Below are 12,326 nucleotides of genomic sequence, written 5' to 3'. Positions count from 1 at the left end.
GTCCGGCGCTGCCAGAGCTTCTGCCCTCAGTCCAGAGGCGCCAGAGCCTCTCAGTCCAGAAGCGCCAGAGCCCCTCTGTTCAGCGCTGCCAGAGCCTTCCTCCTCTCCAGCGCTGTCGGAGTCTCCCGCCTGTCCAGAGCCACCAGAGCCCCTCAGTCCAGAGGCGCCAGAGCCCCTCTGTTCAGCGCTGCCAGAGCCTTCCTCCTCTCCAGCGCTGCCGGAGTCTCCAGTCTGCCCAGTGCCGCCTGAGCTGCCCGTCTTCCCAGCGCCATCTGAGCTGCCCGTCTGCCCAGTGCCGCATGAGCTGCCCGTCTGCCCAGCGCCATCTGAGCTGCCCGTCTGCCCAGCGCCGCCTGAGCTGCCCGTCTGCCCAGCGCCATCTGAGCCGCCCGTCTGCCCAGCGCAGCCTGAGCTGTATGTCTGCCCAGCTCCGTCTGAGCTGCCCGTCTGCCCAGCGCCGCCTGAGCTGCCCGTCTGCCCAGCGCTGCCTGAGCTGCCCGTCTGCCCAGCGCCGCCTGAGCTGCCCATCTGCCCAGCGCCATCTGAGCCGCCCGTCTGCCCAGCGCCATCTGAGCCGCCCATCTGCCCAGCGCCATCTGAGCCGCCCGTCAGTCAGGAGCTCCTGAGTTACCTATCAGTCCTGAGCACCCCCTCAGTCCTGAGTTACCCCTCAGTCCTGAGCTACCTATCAGTCCGGAGCTACCCCTCAGTCCTGAGCTACCCCTTAAGTCCAGAGGTGTCCCTCAGTCCGGTGGGCCTGTTGTTTAGGGTTCCCAGGTCAGGGTCGACGGCAAGGGTTGCCGTTCCTAGAAAGACCACAGAGGCGGACTAAGACTATGGTGGAGTGGGGTCCACGTCCAGCGCCAGAGCCGCCACCGCGGACAGATGCCCACCCAGACCCTCCCCTATAGGTTCAGGTTTTGCGGCCGGAGTCCGCACCTTGGGAGGGGGGTATTGTCACGTTCTGACCCTAGTTATTGTGTTAATTGTTTGTTTTAGTTGGTCAGGACGTGAGTTGGGTAGGCATTCTATGTTTTGTGTGTCTAGGTTGTTTTTCTGTGTTCGGCCTAGTATGGTTCTCAATCAGAGGCAGGTGTCGTTAGTTGTCTCTGACTGAGAATCATACTTAGGTAGCCTGGGTATCACTGTTTGTTTGTGGGTGATTGTTTCCGTGTCTGCGTTTTACACCACACGGTACTGTTTTCGGTTTTGGTTATTCATGTTACGTTTATTGTTTTTGTATGGAGTGTTCAGTTTATGTGTTTAAATAAACAACCATGGACACTTACGACGCCGCAAATTGGTCCTCCGGTCCTTCTCGCCTCTCCTCTTCAGACGAAGAGGAGGAAAACCATTACATTGATGTCATGGTGAGGAGAACCTGACATGAGTCTCATAAACCCCAAGAGTCTAATGGAACAGACAGGTTTGCTTCCTCCAATGTATTGTCTTTGCATTGACCTTTTAGTTGTGGAGTTTGTAAATCTATTTTATTTAACCTTAATTTAACTAGGCAAGTCAGTTTAGATTATTTTGTAAATATTGTCAAGGATATTGTCAAAGCTAAGTATTGTAGCTTTATTGGTTCAGTATGTAGCCTACAGAGAAACACATTTAGAATTTAAGCCTCGTAGGCTCGTCATTTCATATAAATGGACTTTTCTGGAGAGGGGAGACTGGAGGCGATGGTGTGGTCACAGTAGCACATTTAATAAATCATTATTCTAAACAAACAACAAAGGGGTTATAACTACAATTCCGGCGCCATTTCCGGTTGCCGCCACTGGACGTGATGCAACGTGAAACAGGGAGTTGTAGTTCTTTACAGAAAGAGCAGTCGTATACAAACCATTACAGTTCCTAAACACCAGAATTTTTTTTGGGGGGGGGAATCACAATCATGACACAGCCCTTAACTTATGACACAATGTTCTCACTACAACTGAGGACTCTTACAGTGGTGGACTTTAGGCTTTAGGTCTGTAGGCTTTTAGCTGGAGTTGAATATAATCCTTAGTAAACTGGGGAAACAGCTTGATTGTGCTACTAGAGACTTGTAATGAGAAGAATAAGAACATATTTGATTGATCAGAAAGTGTATGTCCACATGCCAAGCCAACAGGCTTTGGGCGAGAGCTTAAAACGCATCAGTTTTCACTATCTGAACACCTGAACCACTACATGGGTTGGGTTGAATATAATGGTACTCATCGTATAGGCCAGGCTACACATATTCCTATACAGCAGACATAGGCCTACAAGTTGTTGAAATTTAAAGGAAATGGTCCCGCTTTCGCGGAGACTGCATTCACAGTAAATGCTGCATATGTCGGCTTAGTCTGAAATTACCTTTACATTTCTATCGCCTGTGTCTCAGCTGTGATTCTTTCAGAATTTTCTGATTAATAAATTGTTGTTGCTCCATCGTTCTTTCGTTTGAATCACAGCTACGTTTTCATATATAACATGGGATTGTTTTAAATAATGTCTGTAACAAATAGGCTAACTGACATAGTTACAGAAACCAGAAGAGGTGTGAACTACAAATATGGCACCCGTTTTGTAGTTTTCTTCCTAACTCTAACCCTAGCTCAGTTGATCTGCTTTATCAATGGTGCAACATTCAGCCCCTCCAAAATGCCTTAATTCATCTGACACCTCCCTTACGCAGATCTACTGACATCGGAATCACTATTTCAATTTGTCTACAGACTCAATAGTATTTGCCTTGCAAAATCCAATATTCTCATTCATTTTGATGATTGTTTCTCATTAAGAGACATTCACTAAGAGGATATAAGTTGTTCAGACCAATGTGCTGCTCTAACATTTTAACTCTGAGCCATGTGACTATAGAGTAGCCTACATCTATAGTCTACTGTAATATCATATGCTGCTTCAGGCTAAATACTAGAGTTTTCTGTGTGTTTCAATAGGACAAATGGAAAGTCTGTATTCCAAATTGTGGTGTGGTGTATCTACAATGTTACCCTCCCTAAATAATGCAAAAGTTACATTTTATCTTCATTCATGAGGAGAGAATACAGGAGACTAATAAAGCAAGCAGAGGACCATTTTGTGGTGTTGAAACGTAAAGCGGCAACTGCAAAAGCAATGAATAGGAGGTGAACAGCACCTGGTGCTGAAAATATAGCTAACTTCGTATGCAAGTGTTGAAAAAAATCTACACCAGTTGAGTAATTCATTTCAACAATAATCTTCATTTTAATGTGACTTTTCAAATAACATGGGGGCTTAATTGGAGTCTATTTATTCAGAGCGAAGGCCCATATAAAATAACTTAAGTGGCTGAGCTAGGCTATGTGGGGGCGGAGGCCCATATAAATAACTGTCTGAGCTAGGCTATGTGGGGGCGAAGGCCCATATACATAACTTAACTGGCTGAGCTAGGCTATGTGGCCGAACAGCATCTTTCACAAGAAAACAACGTGGCCTACTAGAAATTGGATTTTTTTTTTACTTAAAAAATTGGCCAGAAATGTAGCATCCTACATCCTAATAATTGATAGAAAAAAAGGCGATGTCTGTATCGGGATAACCTGATCCTGATAACCTGGTCCTGATAGCCAGCGAGGGTACTGTTTCCTTAGCAACGGAGGAGAATTATCCACCAGGGCGGACAGTGAGAATATCACATTAAAATGAAATGATATCATTGGGCTGTAGTCTTCAGATCTGGTGGAGAAGTTGTCCCTCAGCTGATTGATGAAATCTTCCTTCAGCTCTGTGACAATGCTGCGGCCTGGTCCCTCTGCCTGTCGTTTCTTCAGTGTGCTGAAATGCAGTAGACTTCCAGAGGACAAGTCCAAATCCAACAACTCAGGCTTCCTAGTAAAGGCCTCAAGTCCACAACTATTTTCCCTCATACTTGTAACTGCAGATTTAACCCGTTTAAGTTACAGAATATCGCCAAAAAAGCAACATCTGAGAGGAATTCCTCAATTTCCAGAATACGAAGGTGGTCAGCTGCTGTCCTCATTGGCTTTTTCTGACAAAATCCACAACCTGGTCAGAATGGCTCTGGAGCTTTTCCTTTACTCATCCAGAACACGTTGTTGTGAAGCAGGAGATCATCCTGGATGGCCTCCTCTGATTCTGTCACCAGCTTGCGGAAAAGACGGTGTTGTGTTGCTTGATGTCCCCCTGACAAAGGTGATTAATGCACATTACTTTATCCATCACATCTTTTAGCTGAGCGTTTAGACTGACACACAACACACTCTGATGGATGAGACAATGCAAGCCATTCATTTGTGGGGTGATCTCCTTCAACCTGCTGACCAGGCCCCTGTGTCTGCCCACCATACCAGGAGCCCCGTCAGAAACCACAGAATTGACTTCTTCAAATGACAAGCCATGTTGCGTAAATAATTCTTCCAGCTTTGCGAACGGATGTCCCTGGTGGTGTGTCCTTTCAGGGGAACGTCCCCGGTGGTGTGTTCTTCCAGGGGAACGTCCCCGGTGGTGTGTCCTTCCAGAGGAATCAGTGCCAGTAGCTCTTCTTTAAAGTCATTTCCATGGAAATAACAGACATAAACACACAACTGTGCTGCATCGGTGTTGTCAGGTCTCTCATCAATAGCCAGGGGAACAATAGTTCTCTCATCAATAGCCAGGGGAACAACTGTTCTCTCATCAATAGCCAGGGGAACAACTGTTCTCTCATCAATAGCCAGGGGAACAGCAGTTCTCTCATCAATAGCCAGGGGAAAATGCTCAGCCTGACTAAGACCCTCTAGAACAATCCTATGCACGTCGTCCGCCAGAGCACGGACAAGGCGTCCAGCTGTTGACGCAGACAGGTGCACCTGTTTGACAGACGCAATTATGCTATCCATACACTTGTCTGTGGCCAATTCCTCCAAAACTGTCACTATGCACTTTTTAAACAGCTCTGTGTCTGTGAAGGGCATGTTGTGTTTGGTTAGAACCCAGGATGCTTTTAGGAAGGCACTTGGACCTTCTGTTGTTGGGTCAGGCCACAAAGGAAGATTATTCTGCCGTGTTTGTAGCTTGTAGGTAATGCTTAAATATTTCTGCATCGGGCCTCTGTCAGGGGCGGGAAGACCACTTTGAAAGTACCCGCTTAGATTCATAATGACGCCTGCAAACAAGACATGGTAAGATGGTAAGAAGAATGAAAACAATTGTCCTGAAGCCAAACCCAGTTGACGAACCCTGTTTTATAGTATTCCATGGCCTTTACTGGCCAACTGCTGTTATGTTTATGATATACTATGGTGTTGTGTCACTAGACTTTGACCAGATATTATTACATCCAAAGATCAACTGAACCTAGAACATAGATACAGAGACACTTGTCATCAGGAAGGTGCTCTCTCAGCACAACGGACAATATCTCAATGACTTGACATGTTCTGGTTGTGAATTCAGGCTACAAGGTAAGAATCTTCCCAGTGATTATTGTAAAGTGTGTAGGGACATAAAATGTATGGTGTTATTTTAGTATAGTGAATGACAGGAAAACACTCAGATCTAACAGTCCATTTCACCCGGGACAGGTACGTGACATTTCAATCTTACAAAATGGTGCTAACTGGGCGTAGGCAAGTCAAATTCAAAAACATATTGTTCATATAATGTATTATACGATTCGTATATCGTGGTTATTTTACAATTTGTAAAAATGTAATGTATCATAGTTCTAAATCGTTTTTCATAATATCAGAACATTTGTTGTTTTCAAAATTACAATGGGCTCCTGCTTCCTGTGTAATTTGGTATGAAACCACTGAACATACTTTTCTTAACATTTATATTATGAACTGAATTCAGTTATAGCATAATAATAACATACCTGTTGAACAACGCAACACACTAGAATGAGAGAAATTATTAAAAGAGAAAGTGAGACATTATTATTATGAATAACTTGTATTATATTGGTATTATTATTGTTATTAATTAAATCACCTGACTGTTTGGATATATCTGTTAGTAAATGCTTTATTTGTAAGAGATAATTAATAATCTAGAACAATTGACCTTCAAGAACTGTGTTAACCACAATCAACATGTCGGATCTCTGTTTAGGGGTTTGTGCTCTAAAATGAGTCTCTCTGGGGAGAAAGAGGAGGAGGGCCCTGCCTCTAAAAGGATTGTCTTTGGGGAACATGGCACCAAATCTAAGAGGTGAGAGGACAATTTTCTAAAGATTTTATGAAGAGTTTATATCCAAAACACTATATCCACCATTTTTTCACATTTGTGTTTTTTCATCAGAAATAAAGGCTTATGGGTGTGTAAAATATTATTGTTCTAAGATTTTTAATTCATAGATGTTAGCGTATGACATTTTACTGAGAACATCACAGCAAGATGAAACAAATATTGTTGCATTCCCTAGATTCTCCCATTTTATTTGCACCATAAAGCACCACAGTGGAGGTGAAATAATAATACCCATAACACCTAGCGGTCAAACAGGGAAATGGTTTCAATAGTTTTAAAGAGCCCCACAATGGAGGTGTCATAATACCCATAACACCTAGAGGTCAAACAGGGAAATGGTTTCAATAGTTTTTCTGAGAAAAAACATGAGCTTGCGCACACCCAGACTTTTTTTATGTGGAGGTTCTGATAAAAAAGAAATAGAGTCACACACTCCATATATAAACTCCCAGTAATTTATTGGGTAAATCAACAACATTTCAGCATCACTGTGTTTACTCCAGGTTTGTGGTGGCAGGGTAACCTAGTGGTTAGAGCATTGGACTACTAACCGAAAGGTTGCAAGTTCATATCCCCGAGCTGACAAGGTACTAGTCTGTCATTCTGCCCCTGAACAGGCAGTTCCTAGGCTGTCATTAAAAATAAGAATTTGTTCTTAACTTACTTGCCTAGTTAAATAAAGGTTAAAAAATAAAAGGTTAATTCATGTCATGAATACTTGAACCAGGTTATGTAGACGATTAGTGTAACCAATAGTGAGGGGTGTGTCAAAATTATTATGTTAATAAGAATGAATTAGTGAAACTGTTAAAAAACAAAAGTTTATGGCATGTTGAATATGCTATTGTTATCATATGGGAACATCATTGAATATTGTACATAACATTAGCATCAATATACATTATTGTTTAATTCAATTTCACATATTTAATTGTTTCCTATTTCAATTCATTTTTTTGTTACATGTAATGTTTTGGTTCAAACATAATGCATAATAAGCATCATCAACAGGGGGAACATATTGGATGTATACTAATAAGCTGTAGAAAGAATAAATCCATTTAAAAGAGAGAATTGTTCATAAGAAGGGCTTGAGATCAAAGTCAATATTCAGACCACTAGGGGTCAATGTTTTTAGGATATCCAGTAAGCCTCCCCTTGTAGTAGTACGATCTCCATGTTAACTCCTCTCCTTGGTAGAGCAACATGCTCAATGCCTGTGTATTGGAGGTATGAGATTGGAAGGTTAGCTTCAACAAAGTGAGCTGCTATTGGATAGTCAATGTTCTTACACCTGATTGAGCTGCGGTGTTCAGCTATGTGTTGTTTAATTGTCTTTTCTTTTGTCCTACATAGGCTTTCCCACATGAACAGGTGATGAGATAAATTATTTGCTTGGTCTTACATGAGATGATCCCCTAACAGGGATGTTTCTACCTGTATGTGTGTGTCTGAAGTAGGATGTTTTTATAGTTCTATTTGCACTGAGCCATGTTTGTAGTTCCCATTTGGAATGGGTGTCAAGAGTGTCTGAGTGGCCCAGGGGGCAGGTCAGATCTCACCAAGATATCTCCAAGAGTGTCTGAGTGGGCTCAGGGGGCAGGTCAGATCTCACCAAGCTATCTCTAAGAGTGTCTGAGTATGCTCAGGGGTCAGGTCAGATCTCACCAAGATATCTCCAAGAGTGTCTGAGTGGGCTCAGGGGGCAGGTCAGATCTCACCAAGATATCTCCAAGAGTGTCTGAGTGGGCTCAGGGGGCAGGTCAGATCTCACCAAGCTATCTCTAAGAGTGTCTGAGTATGCTCAGGGGTCAGGTCAGATCTCACCAAGCTATCTCTAAGAGTGTCTGAGTGGGCTCAGGGGTCAGGTCAGATCTCACCAAGCTATCTCTAAGAGTGTCTGAGTGGGCTCAGGGGTCAGGTCAGATCTCACCAAGATATCTCCAAGAGTGTCTGAGTGGGCTCAGGGGGCAGGTCAGATCTCACCAAGATATCTCCAAGAGTGTCTGAGTGGGCTCAGGGGGCAGGTCAGATCTCACCAAGCTATCTCTAAGAGTGTCTGAGTGGGCTCAGGGGTCAGGTCAGATCTCACCAAACTATCTCAAATATTGCGACCACACTTATAGACCACCAGTGGGGGTTCCTTTTTTTTGTTTGCAATTTTTTTGTTTGTCTGATTGCAGAATATTCCAGTGCTTTTTCAGGATTGCTTTCATTTTCTCTGAATACTTGGTGTACTTGGTGCAAAAGATGGTTGTTTTTCTTCTTTGGTAGATTGTTTTGCAATTCCTCTCTTGGTTTTTGAGATGTTTTCATCATTGCAGCATCGAGTTGTGTCCTTGTAGCCTCTCATTTTGAAATTATCTGTCTTTTTAAAAAATTCTGTCAAAATCCAATAGTTTTTCCATCATACATTTTTCCTATAGAGAATTGTAGAAACACTTCAAATGTTTTGTGTATGTTGGGGTGGTGCAGCGGTTCTTGTGGGCACATTTTGTCATCAAAGTCTGTCATTCTCTGGATTTATGGTGCTTTCAAGGAAACTGGGAAGTTTGAATTATGATGTTAGTGATTTTCAGGACGGAGCTCTAGAAAGAGGCCCAAGTTCCCGACTTGTATTTTCAAGTCGGATGACTGCTCAAACTGTATTTTCTCAGTAGGAGCATGGTTTTTTTCTGGGTTTCCAGTTGTCCTGAAATCACTGAAGTCTGATATTTCCCAGTTTCAGTTGTTTTGAATGCAGCAGAAGTTATGCTGGATTCACAGCATGGCCAATGTATTCAACCTTTTCTGCCCCATGGTGTTACAGGTGAATGTTTATCCTTTTAAGCTTGGAAAAGAGACCATTAAATGCAGATTTGGACCACACATCCTCTCCACTGAATTGCTGGCTAGTGGATGTTTTGCAATGCTTGCAGTTAGCCACAGATTCCTTCCAAACCACTCATTCCAAACCACTCATTGCTAGCTAAGATGTTGATCGTATGATGTTGACATGATCAGTCCAATCAAAGCTACTGTAGACAAAACGTGAGTTGACGTCATTTTATCTGTGGCCAATGACCTTGAGCCTTTTGAATGGGCACTTCTAATGTAACTCTAGGGCAGCACCCAATCGGCTTGAATTTTTAAGCTCTCCCTGTAGATTTTGTGGTGATGTAGTGTCTCCATGAGTGACAGAACACTGAGCCAATCAAGGCGCAACTACAGAACATTACCAACTACGCTCAGTATTTCCTGCTGGCTGCCCCACCACCGCAGAAAGCACTGAGCTAGGCTGAAACAGCTGCATTTTGGAGCTGCCTTACTCAATAAATCAAAAAAGAGACCATATTTGTATGTGGCTTATTAACTCAATTATTTTTTTCTTACATTATTTGCAAACTGATATATGACAGGTATTAATGCCAAAATAACATGCTAAACAGGTGGGGCTCTGTACCTGAATCTGTACCTGAATAACAGGTGGGGCTCTGTACCTGAATAACAGGTGGGTCTCTGTACCTGAATAACAGGTGGGTCTCTGTACATGAATAACAGGTGGGGCTCTGTACCTGAATAACTCACCTTCTGAACATTCTATTCCCAGCCCAATGTTCTGCATCACAATGCCAGCTTTGCTATTGTTATTAATGAGACCTACCTGTGTTAACATTGTGGGTTTTACCTAAATTATTTGTATTATTACTATTGCTACAGCTACTTGGTGAGCAAACTTTTGGTGACCCACAGTGCTAGTGATGGCTGACACACACCGATCAAATGTTAAACATTTTCTGGTCATTTAAAAAAATATATATATTTCACCTTTATTTAACCAGGTAGGCTAGTTGAGAACAAGTTCTCATTTGCAACTGCGACCTGGCCAAGATAAAGCATAGCAATTCAACACATACAACAACACAGAGTTACACATGGAATAAACAAAACATAGTCAATAATACAGTAGTACATAAGAAAACAAAAAGTACAGTATATATACAGTGAGTGCAGATGAGGTAGGCTAAGTCAATAAATAGGCCATGGTGGCGAAGTAAACACAATATAGCAATTAAAACACTGGAATGGTAGATGTGCAGAAGATGAATGTTTCAAGTAGAGATACTGGGGTGCAAAGGAGCAAGATAAATAAATAAATACAGTATGGGGATGAGGTAGATAGATGGGATGTTTACAGATGGGCTATGTACAGTTGCAGTGATCTGTGAGCTGCTCTGACAGCTGGTGCTTAAAGCTAGTGAGGGAGATATGAGTCTCCAGCTTCAGAGATGTTTGCAGTTCGTTCCAGTCATTGGCAGCAGAGAACTGGAAGGGAAGACGACCAAAGGAGGAATTGGCTTTGGGTGTGACCAGTGAGATATACCTGCTGGAGCGCGTGCTGCGGGTGGGTGCTGCTATGGTGACCAGTGAGCTGAGATAAGGTGGGGCTTTACCTAGCAGAGACTTGTAGATAACCTGTAGCCAGTGGGTTTGGCGACAAGTATGAAGCGAGTGCCAACCAACGAGAGCGTACAGGTCGCAATAGTGGGTAGAGTATGGGGCTTTGGTGACCAAACGGATGGCACTGTGATAGATTGCATCCAGTTGGTTGAGTAGAGTGTTGGAGGCAATTTTATAGATGACATCACCGAAGTCGAGGATTGGTAGGATAGTCAGTTTTACGAGGGTATGTTTGGCAGCATGAGTGAGGGATGCTTTGTTGCGAAATAGGAAGCCAATTCTACATTTAATTTTGGATTGGAGATGCTTAATGTGAGTCTGGAAGGAGAGTTTACAGTCTAGCCAGACACCTATGTATTTGTAGTTGTCCACGTATTCTAAGTCAGAGCCGTCCAGAGTAGCGATGCTGGACGGGCGAGCAGGTGCGGGCAGCGATCGGTTGAAGAGCATGCATTTAGTTTTATTTGCGTTTAAGAGCAGTTAGAGGCCACGGAAGGAGAGTTGTATTGCATTGAAGCTCGTCTGGAGGTTAGTTAACACAGTGTCCAAAGAGGGGCCAGAAGTATACAGAATGGTGTCGTCTGCGTAGAGGTGGATCAGAGAGTCACCAGCAGCAAGAGCAACATCATTGATGTATACAGAGAAGAGAGTCAGCCCGAGGCGTGAACCCTGTGGCACCCGCATAGAGACTGCCAGAGGTCCGGACCACAGGCCCTCCGATTTGACACACTGAACTCTATCAGAGAAGTAGTTGGTAAACCAGGCGAGGCAATAATTTGAGAAACCAAGGCTGTCGAGTCTGCCAATAAGAATGTGGTGATTGACAGAGTTGAAAGCCTTGGCCAAGTCGATGAAAACGGCTGCATAGTAATGTCTCTTATCGATGGCGGTTATGATGCCGTTTAGGACCTTGAGCGTGGCTGAGGTGCACCCATGACCAGCTCAGAAACCAGATTGCATAGCGGAGAAGGTACGGTGGGATTTGAAATGGTCGGTAATCTGTTTGTTAATTTGGCTTTCGAAGACCTTAGAAAGGCAGGGTAAAATAGATATATGGTCATGGTTAACCATATTTGTTTTCAGAAAAAGGTATACAACCTAAGTGAAACACATGTCCCTGTCCTCTTTTTCAAGGTGTGGCTGAATATATATTATATATATACTTTAATATTAAGAAATAACACTTTTTTTGATGGCTTGTTGTTTCTAAATGGCTGCTGGGTAAGTTGATATGCATCGAATTCTTCGTTTGTAGGCATTGCATTGAGCGAATGCTGCGCAGGTTCACTGAGTTGCAAACCAAATGGACAGGTCTAGCTCATTGATTTGTAGATCTGACGCAATTTCTACATCAGATTATGAGCCAAGCAAGTGTCGCAATGAGTTATGTAGTACCCACAGAAGGCCACAGGAGGGGCAAGAGAGCTATACAACCATACTGATTTTTGCCTTAAAAACCCAAAACCTAACATCCAATAAAATGTATTTATAACGCCCTTTTTACATCAGCAGATGTAAATTAATTTACATGAATTTACCCTGATTTCTAGTGATGGGTAGCGTAGAACACTTTTAGAAACTATTTTAGTAATAACATTATGTTAGTAAATACAAATATAGTACTAACTAGCATTTGTATTATTCTGTTAATCAAAACCTGTCTAAGCATTTAG

At 42.9% G+C, this 12,326-nt stretch overlaps 1 protein-coding gene across 1 annotated transcript in view; it reads right to left on the bottom strand.

Annotated features, from left to right (window-relative positions):
- The window catches only part of LOC121838636 (NLR family CARD domain-containing protein 3-like), a 733,752-nt gene that overhangs the window by 118,500 nt on the left and 602,926 nt on the right, over positions 1–12,326 (bottom strand). The window lies entirely within an intron of this gene.

Source organism: Oncorhynchus tshawytscha, linkage group LG17 (assembly GCF_018296145.1).
Source record: "Oncorhynchus tshawytscha isolate Ot180627B linkage group LG17, Otsh_v2.0, whole genome shotgun sequence".
NCBI lineage: Eukaryota > Metazoa > Chordata > Actinopteri > Salmoniformes > Salmonidae > Oncorhynchus > Oncorhynchus tshawytscha.
The sequence above is the reverse complement of the archived record's forward strand: the minus strand, read 5'-3'. Positions and strand labels throughout refer to the sequence as shown.